The sequence below is a fragment of the Vanessa cardui genome, chromosome 17 (genome assembly GCF_905220365.1).
Source record: "Vanessa cardui chromosome 17, ilVanCard2.1, whole genome shotgun sequence".
NCBI classification, from domain to species: domain Eukaryota; kingdom Metazoa; phylum Arthropoda; class Insecta; order Lepidoptera; family Nymphalidae; genus Vanessa; species Vanessa cardui.
The window spans coordinates 8,849,369-8,872,026 of NC_061139.1; the positions used below are offsets into that span (position 1 = coordinate 8,849,369).

Sequence of the window (22,658 nt, forward strand, 5' to 3'; positions counted from 1 at the left end):
TTCATAATTTTCTGAATAATATTTATTCTTTGTTCTTAATTTAAATAAAAGTATTATAGTTTTGGTACCATCATTAAAGTTAATTATTTTGAGACTGCCGTGAACAAGACATTCGTAGATAAAGTCGAAATATCGAGCTCCACCGAACAAAAATAAAGAGCATGGTAAATATCGCGAAATAAGTAACTTTAATAATAAAAATATCCATGTTAATTTAAAATCTTAGTACCATTATGTTGATCTGACGAGGGAGTTATAATAAGGGCAGGGTAACTCTTCAAAATTAATTTATATCCCTGTTTTGGGCTTTCGGACACATTTGCTATGTTTAATTTAATAACGTCATTTATTTTTTCATTTTTCTTATTCTAACTACCTTGATTATTTAAAAATATATCCTACGTCAATAAAATGATTTATACATACTTACATTAGAATTAAAATACAGTACAAGAAAATATACTTCGATGTTAAAAAGGCGTTAAGGTATTTATAATTAGCAGACACATCATCATTCTGGTTATTAGACTGTCATTTAATTTAATTTGAAAAAAAAAGACATACAGAATTTCTTATAAAATGTACATTTTACAGATAAGAAATTTTTAAACCTTTAGTGGCTTAACATTAAATTGAATCATGTAACTTCAGTATTCAAAAGAGTATCTATGGCTTTTTTTTAATTATGATTATATTGATAAGTACCTGTATACACTTATTAGGAAAGAAAATAAAGGCTAAAAAAATATTACCTACTTGTATAATACATAGTTCAAACCGTATAAATACACTATTAATTCTTTTAAAATTCATTGTCATTTTTATGTAAACTTTTTAAATGATATCAATAACTTTGATTCTGACTTGAATAAAGTCCATCATCATAGTACAATTAAAGTCATAGACTATATAAAAAAAGGAAAAAAAAACATTCTCCCTCAGGCAGTTCGAATTTCACATACGCTACCACTATTCCCCATTCGCTCTCTTTCTGACTCATTCAATAGTTCGCCGTGCATCGGCTTCGTCGAAACTCGAAATCGTTCGCTCAATCAAATTCACCCAGTCGAGTCCAGTCGCACGCCGGCCGCCGGATCGAGTGTTTCGCGCATGCGCCGTGCCGCCTAACCAACGAACTGTCATTTCGAACGTAAATAAACAAGTGAATTGTTCAGTGTCGGAATTATATTAAGTGTGTGTTGAATTATATGTATAACAATTACATGTTCTAATACAATAATAACATTAGTTACGAATAAAGCCAATTTGTGCAGCGTTTTTGCGAGTAAGTATCCTCTTTTGTTTTTTTTTTGCACGGACCGGCAGCGGACTGTGATTTGTTTTATGCAACGGCAACAACGTGCATCGTAAGATTTATTAGTTTTTTATTGAATCAATTCATTGTAAATAATATATAATTTGTTTCATTTAGAAATCAATTAAAAAGTCGCATTGATACGTTCGAAGCGATCTTTCATATGCATATATTTTACGACACTCACGATAAAAATAATTTTAACTTTTCAGATTAGGCAATGTGAAAGCATAATTACTAATTAGTTAGAATAACTTATATTTTAAACTGTAATACATAGTGAATCGAAAACGAATGAAAACGTTTATATGAAAAAATTTTTACTAATTATTCACTGAGTTATACATTTCTGATTAATACTTATTTACATAAGAAAGGAACGAGGTAATTCAATATCATTCATTCTTTATTTAATTTGAACATTATTTAAAAAATCTCTGTGCCTGAATTTGTTCATAGACAACCCACAAAACCTAAGTTCCGAAAGATAATTAGGTATTTACATCCGTTCATTGAACCCGAGTCTCGAGCTAAAGATAGCCGCCAACACTAGACTAGATTAAATCTCACGTAATGTTAATAATATTACATTCTAAACCTATTGTGCTTTAAGTCTCGAACATTTTATCGTATGTTAAATTAAAAAAAAAAAAAAAACAAAATTAATTTGACGTTACCGAAACTTGATTTACGGATAATCTCCGTCGTCTGTTTAATCCCTTTATAATTTTGAAAATGTAGCTTGTAGTCTTACCCAAGCTGTATCCATACTAAAATTACACAAAAATTAGCTAACAATTTTGCAATAATGAACAGACGTAGTTACTAAAGCATTTAATAATTATGTAAGTACAGTAAAAAGGAGTGTATTGTTACTTAATTGCGTTATTTTTAATATATTTAAAACCGTGTGATATAACTGATAAATTATTTCTTCATATATTTGAGATACAATTAATTCATAGTATTATTGTTATAAAACTTATTTTCGATTTAAATTGCATTTTAAGTTTCGTTCCACAGATTAAATAATAAAATTACAGTGATTCGATTTGCTATTGAAATATCGGTTTTAGGGGTTGTTTAAATTCGAGGGGACTTATTTGGTAAATTTAGGGGTGACTATAATTGCTTAATTTTGTAAGGAGTCTGTATATTTATAAACGATTAAATATTGAGATATATTTTGGTAAAACATCAAAAGGCAATTTCATTTCACTACGTAATGTATGATAAATATATAATACAAGTATATATGTAAATGTAAGCATGTGAACTATATGTACACTGAAATCTTCTTCAAAACTCATCCATCTTCTGGTATAAATGTTATGTATGGACAGTCAGAGTAAGAAAACCTTCGTCATTTTTCGAATTCATTCCTTTATCAAGTCTTAAACTCTTAGTTCCTTTTGAATCTAAACATCAAATCATTGCAACGCAATATGTCATTCTCGATCGGTAAAACAGATTATCGCCTATATTGAGCACACGAAAATAGGTCTTGAGGTGACGAACCTTTTCTTACCCTGACTGTATATGTACATTGTTTTAGTTAATTGTTACAAAATATGTCCTTTATTTATCAGGTACTGATATGAACCGCCCGCTTCGATGCTCGAGCTTAAATTAATATGTAACTTTTTTTACACAAAAAGAATTGGCCTTTCAATGAGCCGTGTACATGCTTAAAAATTTGATTCGAATCGGCTAAGCAGTTTTGTCGTAAACATTATCATATAAGATTTAGACATTTTATGCATGAATTAACAATTATACAACCAGAAAAATGTTTCCCAATTTATATTAATTTATAATGTATCTTAATTTTTAATCTCTTAATTTAACATTTTTATTTTAATCGCCTTAAGTAATAGATAATTATCGTTCCGTTTCGTCTAAAAGAAGCCTAATATCTATGGTAATTACCTATGGTACAGGTCTTATTTGTCCGTTCGTTGCGTCACAGATAAAATAAACTAATTAGAATACCAATTAACTGTATAATATAAAACCTACTTAAATATGTAATGATGCTTGTTAGTTGAACAAACTTTTCCATCTAACTTTTTAAATTATTTAACCCGTATGCTGAGTGAAGGTTACCAAATTTTAACTTGTTGTTTCATTTGAAATATTTTATTTTATGGGTAGAATACATTTCGTGTTACAACATAATTACATTAAAATTCCTTTAAAAAAAAAGTTCGGAGTTACGATTTAAATAAACTTTATTACGTAGGTAAATAATGGAATGTCAATTCAAACAAATTACCAAGCTATTTGTATTGAAGATTTAGGTACAGTCAGAGTAAGAAAACCTTCGTCAGTTTCATGCCGTTAGCAAATCGTAAACTCTTATTACCTTTCGGAACTAAAGCACTAAACTGACTATTAATATTAAACCCACATCGTATGATAACTTGGTTCAAAATAGTGTAACATCTTTGACTACGTCTAGGTTTATATCAACATGAAACCTTTTTAATGGCGTAATTAGTCATTACAAATTTAAATTAGATATAATATCTTCTGCTGAATTGTCAAAATGTCTGTCAGTGTTCTTGATCGGTAAAGCAGATCATTACACTGAGCACACGAAAATAGATCTTAATGACGAACCTTTTCCTACTGACTGTACATAATATATAATAGACGTTTCAAAGGTCCAACAAATTAGAAGTTATTTATCAATTTCGTTAGGATACGTTCTCTAGCGTATATTGCAAAAATATTTCGACATCGCCTCTCGAAGCTGGGAGCGGCAGCCATACCTGATACGACCGACCTGAGTTCACATTCCTTTTAATTAACGCGATTAAAACTCATGGGAAGTGAAAAGTTTTGAAATAAAAAAACTAAATATCGGTTCAGAATACATCAGTTGGTGTTAATTGGTGGACAAACGAAAGCGATTTGGAAACGAGACCGAATTTGCATTTTATAGCCAACGATTTGATCTGAAGTCTGAATAATACGAAAACATGCACCACGCAGGGCCGTATTTAGGGGAGGGCAACCGGGGCAACTGCACTGGGGCCTCCACATTAGTGGGGGCCACATTTTTCATCAAGTTAACAAATACCGAGATATAGTCAAATTATAATTATGTTATTATTTAATATTTTAAAAGTTAACGATACAAGTAAATAAAACATAGCTTAATGATTGAAATGAAAAAGTAATTCATTCATGATAATATAATTATTAGGTTGTTCACGCTTCTGTTTGTCTAGGGCCCCCACTGCTTTGTGGCCCGGGGGCCTCCAGACCTTTAAATCCGACTCTGGCACCACGTTTAACTATAACACATGTACATGTATATGAAATGCAAAAAACCGGCAAATTGAAATCCAAACGACTGCAAAACAAAGAAAAAAATTATGGTTACGATATGAACTAAATGACGGCAAAATAAATATTTTCTTGTTCTGCTTTTTTGACCGCGTGTTAGGAGGGAGAGTCATGTTTTAGATAAGGTGAAAGAAACTTAGTGGGTTTTACGTTTCTTTTCCTTCCTATGGGAAATAACAGAATAAGTTTACCATTAAGATATTTAATATACCTACTAATATTATAAATGCGAAAGTAACTATGTCTGTCTGTCTCGATTTTACGACAAAACTACTGGACTGATTTAAATAAAATTTGGTACACAAATAGTCTAAACCCTGAGAAAGGACATAGGCTACTATTTTGGAAACAAAGTGATAAGACCCCTTTGTATAACAATTATAACGTAAAATTTTAAGTGAATTTGTAAATATATAACAGCTAGTATAATATATATCTATCTACCAATGAAAAATAATGTTATTTTTTATTAAATTACATCATAAAATAATGTAACAATTAGGATTTGCATACTTAAGTACATTAAAACCAGTTTAAGACACGGAAACGCGTCGCACCTCTAGATAACTCAAACATTAACATCCTGTATGTGACGGTGACCACAAATCATTCACAAGCCGCTCATTCAAAAGAACGATAACTTTATTCTCTAAAATTAACACATTATTATTAACAATTAAACCTATGTTTTCAATATAATGTTTATAAATTACAGACTAATACAGGTGATGATAATGTATTTGTACTTAAACAAAAAGTTTATTTCAAGAAGATTTCATTACTCTTGAATTTTGCATTCTAAATAACAAATTAAAACCTGTTTAGTAAAAAAAAAATACCTTTGACTCGAAAAGTGTAATTAAAAAAAGTATAATGTAAATATTATTTAATAACGTTAAAACTATGGCCACGATATTGACAGTGGCGTTGACTCCAATAGTGATTGCCGCGGCCTCGACCCCTGTGAGACCACGTATTTTTAGTTTTCATTGCATACCTAAACGAAACTAGCGTGTGACTCACAATATTAGGTAGGAAGTTATGCGAACTTTGCCTTAGTAAAAATAACATTTTTATTACAACAGTTAACAACCATGTTCTTGAAATCGAGACGTCATTCTACTTACAAGTACATTGTAAAGAATATTTTGAAATAAAAATTGCCCTGTAACACTTATTTGGCCCAAGGTCACGTCGCACTTTAGGGCTATGTTTTTTTGTCCAACATTTGAATCTTAGGGTTAAATCTTCTATATATGACCTTTGTATTTGTTCTTAGTTATCAAATATGAAACAATGTAATTATTGCTTGTATAATTTAGTATGATAATTATGATAATTAGATGTCTATATTAAATATGTAAATGTTAACGCTATAGGTTAAACAGCATTAGCTAGCGAATTACTAGTAAAAGGAATATTTGCATACGTTTGTAGTTTATCCGCAAATGCCAGATCGCGATCTTTCTGTTAGTTTATTGACACTCTAAATGTGTATTTCTCATTTGCATTGTATTTACGAAACGAATAACATATGACTAATATTTGTATCTAAACTAAATGTTTATTCGTTTGGTTATTTACTAACTACCCTTCCTTGCTTGGGTGGAATAAGGTCACTTAACGCGTTTCTGTTGAAGAAGGAACGCTCAACATTTTATCACAATATTATTAATAGCTTAGGAACTCATAGTAGACAAAAATACAAATAAATTATTTGTTAAAGGCGGACTTAATGCTAAAATGATCCTTTTACAGCCAAACTTAGCAGCAAACTTTAGGTAGGTGTGCAAAAGACGAATAAATTATTTTAAGATTTGTATGATATAGAAAAAATACGTGGTATCATGGGAAATTAAATGCTAGATAATAATTAAAGTTAAACTTGACGTTTAAATGCGCGTGTGAAGTATCTAGCTTTTTATACAAATGTGAGACGTGTTAAATACCTATGTATCTAGGTACCAAAAATTAGTTAACTTGTCTATGTTCCAAAAAACTATACAATATTCCTACATATCGCATTTTCGTGAACCCTATTTTCGTTATTTTTTATCGTTCTTCAAATATAATTGATCGATCTCTTATTAAGATGTAATTTATTCGGTCGAATTATCAGTTGAATTTAAATGAATACATTGAACGTTATCAAGAAATTCGTGTAAACGTTTCAATCCATTATCAAGAAGCGCTAAATTGCATTGCTAAAAACAAAGATAACATTTGATTCTGATGCCATTCATAACTCGAGCATTTTGTTCTTGAAACTATTCACATTCACCTTCAAATAAGAAGAGTTATTAATAATTTAGACACGGCAATTTTACGAACAGGACATAGAATGTATGTTTGTTAGTAGCATGATAATAGTACGTCATTATAATTGGCGTAATTATAGAGTTCATCAATCTCCAGGGAAATGACGAGAAAGCCGCAGCCATTAAGTGACCAGTTAAATGGACTACTAAAATTTTACGGTCACACAGGAGGAAATGCTCATTCCGTTAACGTTATTGTGTCGACAGCATATGGAACTATGTAAGTGGAACGTCAAAGTTTTAAAATGTTAAACAATACACCCTCAAAAAATGATTTTCGTTTCAATTTTGAATTGTATCTTTAAAATTTTTGCAAAATTGTATTATATTCGAAAAGGGATTGATAGACTTTTCACTTAACATGAAAGGCTTTAATCTGTTAGACAAAAAAGCCTCATTTGACCGTAGTTTAAACGAGCTAACATAGTGGAAGTGGAATTCAAACGGATTCCCAGACGGGAGCGTATTTAGCAACGTGGGAGTGGTCGAGGTGCTAAACAACTAGGATCTCGCTCTTTAAGGATACCGGAATCGAGTTTTTATACACTTTAAAAAGGATGTTTGGCGAAGAAATAGTTCCTGTTCATTTTAAATTACAAGCAAATCAAATAACCACGAAACATTGTCCAAAACAAGAACTAATAAACTATTGCAAAAAGATTCAACAAAAGTAATCGCAATAATATTTTTCTTTCCAAAAAAAAAACAAATTTTTTTCATCTTATTGCATTCACTGGTAACTTGTGGTTTATTTTTCGCCCAGATAAATCGGAATTGCAATTCAACGGAGACATGCTGCAACGTTCTTGCCAATATCCACATCATGATTTGTACATAAGCTATTTTAAAATTTTCGTTCCCAGCCCTCAATTTGGGACGAAACAAAAGAATGTTAAACTCGTGAAATACAGTAATATATTGAAAGGCCAAGAATGGAAACGGATCTAACGTTTCCATTCTATAATATCCTAGTATGTATAACCAATTATAAATGCCGCAAAATTTCGAGACATGTCTAAATGCCGTTACCAATAACAGACTGATGTTTGGCGAAAGAATTTTGAGTTTCAGTTAAATAAACACGCCATTGCTTGTCTTCAGAATGTTCGCTGTCATCGTTAGTTCGTTTTGGAAGCCGTGCAAGATCGCAATAAGATAATACAGTATGGCGTTGCACTTTAAGAATTTCCAACTCAACTTTGAAATTTATTTTAAATATACTCTGTTCCCACGATCCTTAACGATTCATATTTATAGATAAATGGCAGCATTGTAAATTAAATCATCGAAGTCCGTGCTTTTGGTGCTTCCTGTTATTTTGATTGGGTTGTATGATTTTACTTCTATGCATCATCAGAATCGATATTTATATCGCGATAGGCTATTCGATTTTTAAACTGTTTGTATTTAATTCGTATTGGTCGTTTGAATAAATATGGAACATCGCTTGTCAGTCTGTTCGAAGTAATTTCGTCTAAGTGCGACACAGCGTACAGTAAGCGATCTAATAAATCAACGAGCAATGAGAACATTACTCAGATGTTATCACATATGACTCATCTGTAATTTTATTACATCTTAGTCTGAACATGTCGTGACCGGTCGATTCGTGTCATGAACTTGACTGATCTTATACCATTTGTTAGACGTATGTTACTATTAAACTGTATGGATTGAAGTAATTAGTGTAATGTGTCGTTGACAAAGACCGGTTGAATGATATTAATAACAAGAGGAAGTGCTGGTTACTGAAGTGTTACTATGAATTTTTATTTAATTGTCTACAATTGTGACCGAGCTATGACGTTTTGAAAGATAAACGTAAATGCCGATGCGCGGAAAACCTTTAACCTTATAAAACGACATTTCGATTAATAATCGTCAAATTCGCTTCGCATCGTTATTCCGAATAAACGTCTTGTTAAATAATCCTATGCAAATAATTATTTTACTTCTTTTTCAGTCCATTAGTTATTTTTGAAAGCAAACTAATCTAACAATGATAAATTTGCATAAATTATTATTTTAAGTTGTTCTTTCTGCGAAAATTAATGACTTCCAATCCCAGTTCGTCTACTGCTTCTAACTCGTTTCGCTGTTGCACTGTTTCTAATTATACGTTTTTTTCCCTGTCAGTATATATTTTTTCGGAGGAAGTATCTTATTAACAGGTTTCTTTATCTTCATGAGTCTCCTCTGATTCACGTTCGACCAATTCATAATGTAGAACTAATTCGTCATCGTCGGATCACTAGTTTGTGCTTAACGATTAATCATAGCTTTTTTTTAATTTTCAAACGAGTGATTATAGGTTTTGTTATATTTGATTCGACTGTTGTCAGCTGTTACATTAGTAAAGTTTTTTTAATTTATTTACTAGGTACCGTATCCCAAGTTGGTACGGGTGAATTGAGAAAATAATTTATTTGGCCATTTTTGATCACGTGACCAAATTTCTATTAAATGTGAGTTTCCTACGCACACATGAAATTGTATACACACATATATAAAGATATTATTTACATCAAATTAGTAATTATTTTAAATATCTCAAACTTGTATGGGTTATATCCGTCAGCGTTTTTTTACGTCCGGCGTTTTAACGGACATTCGCCTGGTTTTAAAGTCTAATAAAAATAACTTAAACTTTATTATTGGAAATGCTATAAATTAGGATTGCAGCATAATATAATTAACAAGCTGACGTATTCGTATTGTGAAAATATTTACTCAAAGAGTAAAAAACCGTACTGGGTTAGACTGGTTAGTTATAAATTTAATCAATTTTAAATTAAAATATTATTTCTAAGAACGTAAACCCTAATCAAAATAACACTCGGGCACGATATTAATGCTATGCAATATACATGGAATAAAAATCAAGAACAACGGTTAGCGCTACATTTAAGGAAGAAACTATGTATCAAACGATCAGCCATTAAAAAATAATGTATGTAGGTGTAAAATGTTCTAGATTTAAAATAATTGTGATATATTTCAGTTTAAAAATATAATCTATTTTAATGGTAATAGTGTTCAAATTGTAATTCAGGTGATATTATGAGTTAGTACGGTTCATGTAAGCAAAAAATATGGATTACTCCGCACATAATGACCCCTTGTGGCTGAACAGCGGATATCCTTCACATATGTTTTAGAGGAAACAAAAAGTCGGCCATGTTTTTATCGTACGGCTACCGTACATTTTATTTCGTTTTACCCTAAGGGCACATTCGCGTGCCGAAAATTATCCACAAAGGAAATATCGAGCAATTTCTTGTAATCTCACTAACAGGTATACAAAAGTACCAGTCATTTCCAAGACGAGATTGTAAGAGCATTGGGTTCCGCGTGTTTACTTTATATTTATTAATTTAATTCAGCGTCTCTGAAATTAATTTGCGCAACTCGCTTCAATTAACCAGTCAGTCTCTTCGGAAATGAAAGCGTTACGAAGTGAAATTATGCAGGTATTTTAGTAAAGATATTCTGTAAGAATGAACCAGAACCACCGAAGACGATCGTAAGATCGAAAAATGATATGGGAAAGTGGCCATTATAATTATTACATTTAAAGGATAGAGGCATTAAAATAGCATACCACCGTATGTCAGATTCAACACTTCAAAACTATATCAATTCATATATACTATGTCAATTCATATATTTGTATTCTAAATATTTTTGATTGAATGTTTTATTTGGTAAGTTCATGTAATGTTTTTAATAAAATTTATTAGGCAAAGCGTACGAAGGGTTTTATAAATTTTAACGCAAAATTGATAAGTAGTTACCATTTTTTGTAATGAGTGGTGTTTGCTGCCCGGGGCTAAATATAATGAGCTAAGTTCTGTCCTGAGCAGAAGATCAATATTTATAAGCTTGTATTATTAGAAGCGTGCCCAATTTGAAATAACAGCTTCACTGAATTTTAGAGTTCGGTTTGAAGTTAATAGTCAGAAATAATAGATACTTATAAATGAGAAAAAAGAATTTAATGTTCAGAAAAATATATCGAAATATTTAATTTCTAATTGGCCGCTCTATATATTTTAAAGTCTTGAACTATTTGTTTCTTTCCAAACATTACTTATAAGTAGGTTTTCTTTAGTGAGCTATTGTTGAATATAGATCAAAATTTACTAATTAAATTATAAATTTATTTCCCAGTTACATAGGAATTTTAAAACGTAATACGTCAAATCTTCATTTAGGTAATGTTGATCACAGAATCTAAGCATAACATTATAGAAAATAAACATAGTAAAATCAACGCGTAAGCTAGAGATTCTACGGGACCCTCGTGGTCATGTTAACCGGTTATTTTTTACTCGGTAGGCAGGTTAACCGTCAGACGAATCAATGTTGATGATAAATGATTGCAGAGATTTAATATAATGACGTACCGACTTCCAAGCGGGCTTCCAAACGCGAGATCTCTTTTATTTGTGTTGTACCGTGTAATGAAATGTGTAATCTTTATTGTTGAACCAGTTATCTCAAAGGATGTTTCGATAGGTATTAATAATTATTAGTAATGCGCTGTTTTGAGTCGTATCGATTTATCTTGCACAATATTTTGAAATTTCGTTTTTTTTTTTTCGAATGCTGGCCAGAGAATGACAGATGATATATGTAACCTTTTTGGTACACTTAAGTTTTATTTTCCCGCCAAGAACCGCTTTGTATGCGTGTTTCGGCTTGGCAGGTGATTTAGTCATAGTAACATTTACAAGGAACACCTTTGTTTCATAGATCAGAGTGCAGTGACATTTAAATAAATTTAACTAAAAATTATTTTAAAAAAAATATCTTAATCATATTACTTCACATTACGTCACCTTCAGCTGCCTTGGGGATCCTCGAAATATTGTCGGCTTCGACTTAATAAACCCAGAATTACTTTAAATAATCTAGAGACGATGACTATTGTAGTAAATACATCTTATTTTGAAAATAATAATATGTATTTTAAATATCATAATTCCGAGCAATACTCAATTGTAACGCAGATACGTTGAAAAGTAATTTTTATCATATATTTCGTGGTCAAACCTGTAAAATAATTAAATGAATTATTTTTCAAATCTTAATTTCTGAAATTAGTAAATATTATTTTAATCAAATGACAGATATAAACAGACATCGAATACTATGAAGAATATATATATATATATATATATATATATATATATATATATATATATATATATTATATGTACATTGCATATGTTGTATTACTTGAAGCAGTGTAAGTAAATATATTTTTTCGAATTAAATTTATCAGTACCCGTAACATGGCTACGGAACCTGCATAGTAAACTGATTACAGAATCCTCGAACGTAAGCTTTATGCAAATAATTTAATGCTATCGTACGAACACTGAATACGGCGGTAATAACTTCTCGCATTCCAACAAACGCCTTTATAAAATTAATGGAGTTAGTGTGTTTGTACATAGAAATCAGTTTATTATTCAACTAGAACAAAAACACTGTTAATATTTATGTAGTTTTTGGTGTTGTCCGTTCGTTTTCGGTTAATGTATTATGTTGTGAAGGATTTTGGAATATGAACTGTCATAAATGTCAGATTTATTATGAACTAACGACTCGCTCCGGCTTCGCACGGGTGTAATACTAATACAAAAATACTACAGATTTTTTTGATTTATGACATCACATTACATACTTCTTGAATGATCAGTGTTTCTTTACTATATATATTTTTTTTTATTTGTCCATGTATTATATACAAAAACCTTCCTCTTGAATCACTCTATCTATTAAAAGAATCCGCATCAAAATCCATTGCGTAATTTAAAAGTTATAAGTATACATAGAGATAGGACGTGTTAAGCGACTTTGTTTTATACTACGTAATGATGTCTTAAAGGATTTTGGAATATGAACTTGTATAACTATAACTAACGATATAGCTTTTGTTTGTTATAATATGAATAAAATATTGTCTAAAATAATTTCATTACAACGTCAAGCCATGTATTCGAATTTATACGTGATCAGAAATTGATGTAGTATTGTATAATTTAGACGAAAGCGAAGTTTGAAATTGCTTCGACAATTTTCAACTAACTACAGATTGTTTAGCTTCCTAGTTATATGTATGTAGATTATGAGAACACTAGCGACTCGACCCGGCTTCACACGGGTACAATACTGATACTAAATATACTGCAATGTCAATATATACATGAGTCATAGCTTTGTATCATTAGACAATACAAACCGTTACAGATAAATTACTTTAATTCATCTTTTAGGATTAGAAACTTCTAAAATCATCAGTTTTTCTTTACTAATTTGTCGATATATATACAAAAACCATCTTCTCAAAACACTATATCTATTAAAAAAAAAACGTATCAACATCATTAGTTTATTATGTAATATATTAATTACAGCAAAAAAAGTTGTTAATTTTTTTATATATACAGTTTTTGTGTATCAAATTACCACACCTTAATCTATAAAAAACATTGAACGCGTTTAAAAGCAGAAAGGGAAAAGCTAATTTTATAAGTAACTATTATATGTACATGTTATTTTATCCATATAACATATAATTAATTAAACAGCTCATTAACATATAATTATTTGTTTATATTTTTTCAATTTATAAATTTATTAAAGAGTATAGTGCACTTATATCAAATTCTATGTAATTACGAAAATGTCGTAACTACAATAGGTAGCAACAATGAGATAGGTATTTCCTAAAAAATTTAATACAAGAAGTATTAAATTTCTTTTTCAAATATTTATCTCGTATTTACTTAAATAAATATATAATCGACGTAATAAGTAGTATAAATTAAATGCTATACGGGGATTATACACGCCACGAAACGTACCTGGTAATTTATTAAGCACGGGGTACATTTAACTTGACGTCTAATTAATTGTCTGTATTTGCATAAACGGTAGTTACTGAAGGCGCATATTATTAAGTATTTCATATTATTTACTCCTAGAAAATTATTTCGAAGCAATATTATAAATCGAGTTATTATCAGTATTTTTTTTTTTCAAGCTTAATTTTTTATTCTTTATTTACATAAGAACTCTTTACATTAAGTAATTGTCTATGTACAAATTAAAAAAAAAATAGATTGAACAAATCGTTACCGCGTGGAGTTCAAGAATTATTATTATATTTAATTTTCGTCCTTCATAGAAGTTATTTATAGATATTTAATGAATATATAATATATACTTATATTTTTTTATCAGTCATTCTATCTTCCTCTTTCGAATGTAAAATTATTAATGATAGACAGAGATGATAGATCATTCTACTGCTATACTTTATCAAAACTACCGAAATCTTCAGTAATGTTTAATGAAGTTTCATGCTAGTAATATATGCTTGTGCTTTGTTAAATATGTTTGTTCAGTAAGATTTGAATATTATAATGAATATATGAAGATCTTAGACTATATTATGTATTATGTATCCCAAATATAAACCTGTATTCACTATTTAATAGTCTTAGTTATAGTGTCTGACCAACACCTTGTCGGTATACCGAATCTGGTCTTGTTCATGGGCACTATTAAGAGAGATTTAAGACCGACATCCATTCACTCATTCCATTCAGTGTTGCCAAATACTCCTTCCAATTTCAAATGAATGATTTCAAAATATATAGACAGTTAATTGTTCTTTTTTTTCTATTTTGTGTGAATATTTGGGCAAGTTTAAGATTAGTTATTTCGGTAAAATCTAAATAAAGATAATATTACAAGAGCGAAAACATCTTTATATATAATTTATTAGTGTTGTATATATGTATTTAATTGAAGTGTTTTTTGACTTTTTATAAAGATCAATGGGCCATTGTGATTCGGTATGTGTGGCATCGTGGGCGCGTGAATGATGCCGGCAAAACGGTCTCATCCTCTTACAACCAGAAATAAATACTTATATAATATAAAGCATCATATTCTAAAACAAAACACATAGGTACTAAATCATTAATCATTCACATATTGTGTTCTATTTTCAAATGTTTAGTAAAAAAATTACAAAATCGTTTATAAATACTGATTATTGTATTCGAATTTCAAAACATATTTAATTTAAGTGCATATCATTTGTAATTAATAATGAATGCATAAAAAACAACTTCCGATCAAAGAGAAATAAACTAACGTGCAAGGAAGCAAGTGGAACTCGTTACGTGAGGTTGACTGATCCTTCGAACTGGTTATGATGTAACAGAATGATCAGATTTAAAACGAATGACACATCTTCGCGACGAAGTTTATCTCGATATTTATATGTTTATTCGAGTGACTATTAGTAGGTGCTTAAGATTTTAATAAAAATCATAATGATAGGCCTACACTTATTACTAATTATAAAACGATTATAAACACATGTGTTTTCAATGTTGTATTTTTAACTGGTGATTAGATATATGCAAAGACAATGTGGACCCCTATAATTATGTCACTCGAATATAAAACAGCTATTTATTTAAATCGATGTTCTAATTCTATTTTTAAAATGCTGTACGCCAGTATGAACGAAAAGGAAAGATCGTTCGAAAAAGTGCTCGAAATTCAAAATTCAAACATGGTATTGTAAAGGCCGCCATTCACCCGTCCTCTTCAAAAACTGGCAACACTACTGACAGGTGTGTTCCCGTCGTGCCCCTTTTTTTCAACGTCCGTTTCGTACTAAGGAACAACCTTTTAAAGGACCTAATAACAAAAAAATATCAAAGAAAATATCATCTTTAATATATAAGCACAAAGTTCAAATTGCATTGTATGAAATTAGGAGCGATACAAGCGTAACAATGAATGGATCATTTCCCATACAATATGCTACAACGGTTTAATTCATCCGCCACTGTAAAAGGAATTTTAAAAGAGTTAACCTTAGTTTCAAATTTGTGTAATTCATATTGTAATTTTTAGAAGCTATAATTGTGTTTTTAATATACTTTAGGATATCGTGTATCTCAAATCACGGCTTTTGTGTTTAGTTGTTTTTGTATTTAGTTTGAGGTCGGGAGCTTTGAAAAACAAAATAAGTTTCTTCGGCTATTTGTTTTTAATTAAAATAATTCTGACTTCTTATATGAGTTGGATTCATCGAAGTGAAATTCGATATCAATTTAACACGATGTTATTCGAGTTTACGATTTCTTTTAATTCGATTTATCGTTTTGTTCACAGCACGTAACTATATCGATTTTCATGCTTCACACGCGGTGATTATTTCGTATACGATGTTAGTCCTCTCACGTTACCGACGACGTGGAGCTATCTTCATAATTGATTCCTGATACGCTTTTAGTCAGTTATTCATCAATAAGTGAGCAAAGAATTTGGCAATATGAGTATCCGTATTTTTCTTACTAGAAATATAATGTTTGATATATGACTATCAGTTTCTTTCTTGTAATAAATATTCTTCTAATATGATTTTAATGATCTGAGATGGCTTAGTGGTTAGAACACGTGCATCTTAGCCGATGATTGCGGGTTCAAACCCAGGCAAGCACCACTATATATATGTGCTTAATATGTGTTTATAATTCATCTCGTGCTCGGCAGTTAAAGAAAACATCGTGAGGAAACCTGCATGTGTCTATTTTCATCAAAATTCTGCTACATGAGAATTCCACTAATCCGCAATGGAATAGCGAAGTGGAATATGTTCCAAACCCTCTCCTTAATGGAAGAGGAGTCCTTATCTCCGCAGTGGGAAATGTATAGGCTGTTACTTTACTTTAATTTTTTTAATGACAGTCAGTAAACCAATTACGAAATAGTTCTCATTGTTTAATGTGTTGTAAAATAAGCATTGTCATAGTGACTCGCCAATTATGCAATTTGCACAAGTGACAAAGAAATTGTTTAGTTACTGATGATATTTGCTCGCTTGGAAAGTTGACATAAGAATGTCTACACCTTAAAATTGAATAAAATAGTTCGCTATAACTAAGCACGAACGTTAGTCTATAGGTTATGATAACTTACTACATAAATAGAATACCTTAAGAATAAACAGAGCCCATCAATACCGATTAAAATAATTTAAAAAAAAAAATAGAAGAAATAGTTTTGATACAAAATTCAAACTAAACTAAATCCGAATACGTCACAAATACCCCATCTGTTTTCGAACCTTTTGAAAATCATTAAGCTGGTGTTAAGACCTCTTGAATAAAGTACAAAATAGTACTTCATTCTATATTGTCATAAGAAATGTCCATACACCGTCAGTACTTCTCCAACTACGAGACTTTAGAATCTTGACCAAGATAAGTTACGTCTTTTCGTCATTAAACTTTAATTCCTTTAATGGACTCACGATACCAAGATGTGATATTTTCAACCGATGGTATTTCAATTGCTGTATTTTCTTGTGCATTATTCTTTGGAAATGTCAGCTTGCCAATTACTTTAACCTTTAGGTTTACCTACAATATTTAGTAGGTCTTTTTTATCAAATGTTTCGACAAATTCCAAATTTGAAAATGTAGATACATTACGATTAAAATTTGACTTTAATTCTTATTTATGTTCGACAGAAAAAACTTAAGGCGATTGTCATCTGTTCTCGTCTAAATAAATACTAAGAAACAATTAATCAATGAACTATATACAAAATCCGTTAAAGTTAAAGCTTCTTCCACCAAAGCATTCAGTTCAACGAATAACCTTTGAGGTGAAAGTATTCTAAATTTAATGTTATTCAATTTGTAAAAAAATATATCTTATATTTTTTTGTCTGTTCCAATGTGAACATAAATCCACAATGCCATCGATTTAAGATATTTAAGAAGAGCTGAATGTATTATTTGAACTCTCGATGGTATTCGGGCTGAAATATTTGCTGACCTAAGTAAGTTTGCTTTGAGTTGATAAGCGAACTAACTTATGGATTTACTTTACCAGTAGGAAGATCTCTCTTGGGATTGACTAAAATGGAAGCAATCTCAATGAGAATTTTATATTACTTCAAGAATAAAAAATTACGTTTGTCTAAAATTTCTCCTGGGCATTCCAATTCATCCGAACTTCATTTTTTATTCATAGATTTATATTATTTCAACTATTGGCTTCTATTGGACAAATTCGTGCCGATAGTAATTTTAATTCATATTTATGTTTAAGGAGATTCTTACAAATGTGACGATGAGTGAAGCGTTATTTGTATTTAATATCAAAGTACCAGTTGAAAGCATTTGAACTGTGTTATAGAGTCTGTGAACCGAGGAATCTGGAGAATATCTCTCTTGCCAGTCGATTAACCCTCAGATATCCAACAGTGATAAACGATTTACGATAGACCAAACCGAATCGGAAACGAGGCCGTTGTGGTAGAGCGGCGTGCTCGGAATAGTCTTAATTATCGAATCTTTGTTGTAGCAGACGTGCCGGTCATTAATGAGGCCGTGGAGAATGGTGGACATGCTGCATGCGCCGATGCAGCTGTTGCACGCAATGTGCGGGGAAATCTAGAGATGAACTATGATTGGTCCTAAATTGCTATGGTGCGTGGCGTTATTATTGTTTTTTACTTTTTTTTTTTGTTATACGAATGAAATATGTTTCAAACCTTCTCAAATGAAGAGGCCTAAGCCCAGTGGGAAATTTACAGGCTGTAGTTGTACGAATGAAATTATATCTCTTAGATAAAAATAATATGGGTTAATAAATAGGTTATGAAGTAGCTTGAGATATTAACGCTTTACTAACGAACTATACATAGTAATGAAGATTTTGTCAGTAATTAATAATGTAATCATTTAGTTATTATTTTTTTAACTTATTTGAAAAAATATAATCTATTTCACTTTTCTGTATCTATATTAAGTAAATAATATATTACACTTCACATTTGAAAGTGAGCGGCGTTGGCTAGTAACAGAAATGTGGGTAAGATTTCTTTCCGGCGCAAGCGCAGATACAGTTTCTTTATAAGCCTAAGATTAATGTGAAGTTATTTCCGATTTTACATTCTTCAACTATATTTTTTATTGCATATATTTACTGTATAGAAAGCTGCTAAAGCCTAAGCCTATTTTAACGTGGTACGATCACATACGGACTTAGATTAAAGAAGTCTTTATCAACCGACTTCAAAAAGGAGGAGGTTATCAATTCGTCTGTATTTTTTAAATGAAGAAATATCTCAGACCAAAGAAGATCCTACGAAAGAAACTCAGTACTTTTACTCCAATATAATCTGTAAGTACCAGTAATACGTTATGGTTTCATTATATGGCATAGAATATAACATTTGCCCTATTAACATATCAAAACCTATGTTAGACATTATTGTTACTTACCCAAAGAGTACGTCGCTGTCATTGTTATATAAACTTTACATATCCATCTAAGGTCTTGGTTAATCTCAGTTTAACTGTTATCTTTAGAAAGCATGCTGAGATAAAGTTTTGTTGACGTTTTTGTTTCCACTTCGCTCATGCTCGGTGGCTAAGGAATGTTCACGGTCCGTGGCGTCTTTCGTAACAGTGCTGAGCGTGCTGAGCGAGCACATAAAAACATTCGCAATGTTTTTATGTGGATGAACCATAATGGATTTGAGCCACGGTAAAAACATCGGCTCGGCTTTAAATACAGTCGCTGATGGAGGAACGATTCCTTCACGATCTAATGCAACGATAATAGCACCTGGCGTTACTATGTATTAGTCAGATATTTTTAGATCTAAATAATGATTCGGCATCTATCGTTTGATGAATCGTTGTTGTATTGAGAATCGTACATTTAATTATAAGTTTCATATGAGAATTAATTCATAACAAGCGGCTCTGAATTTCGTGGAATTTAAAATTGGAATTATTAATTGGCTATTTTTAAAGTCTTTCCAAATTGAGCTCATTTGGTTTCTTTTGTTTAGTCATGTATGTAGCATTTGATAACATGGTTTGATGATGAAGATAATATAAAGCTATGATGCTCATCGAATATTCGTCATGATTTCGTCATTTGTTTTTAGAAACGTTTAGGGCATGAGCTATAGAAATAAATATCGATATTTGAACTGATATCAATACTGATTATATAAGTGTCTTTTCAGCTTATTCTAAAAAATTTATATCTAAAATATTTTGTATGTATAACAATAGTAATAATAACTTAAGATTAATTATACAAAATCGTTTGATTAGTAAGACTTTAATGCCGTATGTTAAAATAAAACTCGCTCTATTTGTTATTATCACATGAATAGTTATTCAAATAAGCTCTCGTATTTTTCTAACTTGATAGTACAATAAAACCAAGTAAAATGTCATTTATAAAATATATTCGTCTGAAATTATTAACGACATCGTGCCTTTTAACTACATCATTTAAAGAATCGATTTTTTTGACCTGAAAGTGTAGTAAGTGTTCAAGCTACGATGTATCAGCGAAAGTTGTTATATTGCGTTTATTTACTTTATTTATCCAATAAAAGATCTTCGAAAGAGCTTGAAGAAAATTAAATAATGTTTCATTTTCCTCGCTATACAAGCACTAGTGTCTGTAGGTGACCAAACACTCGTATCGAAGAGTTAAAAAGACGCAATGAACAGCAAATGGAACCAATAAAAATAAGGACGATAATATTGTATATTTCCTTTTCATATTTAACATTTAATAAATGTCTACTAATGTTATAAAACTGAGGAGTTTGTTTGGTTGAACGAACTAATCTCAGGAACTAATGGATCGATTTGAAAAAAAAAAACATAGCTATATCACGCTACGATATTAGAAAAATCTTGTATGATAGAATGAGTACCTACAGCTTTTCGATGTCGTGATGAACAATTAATAAAAAAACAATTAGTAAATGTTATTAAATATCTCTTAGAGTGAAGTTGTTGAGTTGACTTGATGCACGTATAAAATATCAAAAATCGCAGACAAATTTAAAGTAGGTACCATCCTCGTTTAGCATACGAAGACATCTAAAAATGGAATTATTCGAATTTGGAATGAGACAAAAAAGTCGCACTGAAAACGCGCTAATTTCTTTTTTAACATTCCGCGTTCGAAGGCACGACATGTAATGCTTCTTTAGTCGTATAAACTTTTTTTCAGTAATTTATTTCCTTCAACTCTTAGGTTTGTCTTGAAATGCATGTAGATTGCAGTTATATACGAAAGTATTTCTCATGTTATAAGCCTTGGTCGTGGCCCGTTCAATAGAATCTGCATTTCAGACCAGTTTTAACAAACGACACGATGCATTTGTAACTTGAATTAAATGAAATATACATATAGTCAAATGTATGACGATTTTGAGTTCAACTCCTTGATAAAAACATGTTAAAACCAGTTATCATTTTATAAAAGATTTATGGATTTATTTCAACAATGAGCTTAACTAAGGGGTTAGAATGGATCTTTTACACAACTGAGCTCTATGTATTGTCATCCTATTAATAAACATTATTCGCGAAAATGTAATCTTTCAAAAAATAATATAATAGTAAAAAAAGGTATAAATATTATATCTGAAATTTAAGTAAGTTCATTCCAACACAAATCGATATGGTATTAGAAATTTCTAACCCCAAAGTTTGATAAGCAAAAAAGAATTGATCAAAATATATATGTATATTAAAATAACCGTAATTTCTGAACCGATAAATGTTATATATATTATGAATACACAATGAGGTCCGAAGTTTCAAGAATTTACGAACTTTCAGAGGGAAATATAAATATGATATTATACCCAGTGATACGAAGTAGGTATTATTGGACTTTTGGGTATTATGAATTATGACATTTCAGAGACCACGGCTTTACTTGGAATGTTTAAAATTTACCATTGTTTAATAGTCATTTATTGTTCACAAATATTGTCAATAAATATCAATCTCATTCGAGTCGTTGAGTACTATTACAGCTTACTATTTATAAATAGAAATTACAAACCCTCGTCATCCAATATCAAGACAATGTGTTAAAATAATTGTGATATTAGACAAAATAAATTATACACACATAGCTCAAGAAAAACCTTTGTAATTTCCTCACTCAAATCAAATATTTAAAAAAATTTTCTTTTAAAAAAATGCGGAATAAGCACAAAATAGGTATGTAACGCAGTTACTTCTGCGAAAGGTTTTTTATTAGATAAACCCGTCTGACGACAATGACTATTTCTCTTTGAGATTCTCTGAAGTTATATTAAATATTTATATATTTGTTTCTTAGACAAACCACGCTTATTTTACCTTTCAAGTTTTACAACAAGTAAATCGTTTTGAAACATAAATATCCAATTACATAAAGTTCTTGTTCCTGTTAATTGAACGTTTTACATCATCGACATCAACAGCCTGTAAATTTCCCACAGCTGGGCTAAGGCCTCCTCTCCGTATGAGAAGAAGGTTTGGAAAATATTTCACCATTCTGTTCCAATGCGGATTGGTGGAATACAAATGTGGCAGAATTTCAATGAAATTAGACACTTCCAGGTTTCTTCACGATGATTTTCAAGGAAAATGAAATTTAAGATCGTTAAGAAAACATTGAAAACACACACTATGTTTTAATAGCAAATCTATACTACCCAAGCATTATTACATATTCTAACGCCAAACATGTCTTTGATGTTGTACAGTTTACGCCACTGAAAACGCAAACAAACAAGTAACCTG

The 22,658-nt window shown here is 30.6% G+C and overlaps 1 protein-coding gene across 2 annotated transcripts in view; it reads left to right on the forward strand.

Moving 5' to 3' along the window:
* The first annotated feature begins 1,042 nt into the window (after nt 1–1,042).
* LOC124536702 (MOXD1 homolog 1-like) overlaps nt 1,043–22,658 on the forward strand; it is a 73,528-nt gene continuing 51,912 nt past the window's right edge. Inside the window, exon 1 of one of the 2 annotated variants that reach the window (XM_047113265.1) lies at nt 1,043–1,285. The gene's annotated coding sequence lies outside the window, so the exon portion shown is untranslated. The remainder of the gene's footprint in view (nt 1,286–22,658) is intronic. The other variant, XM_047113264.1, reaches the window with a different exon arrangement.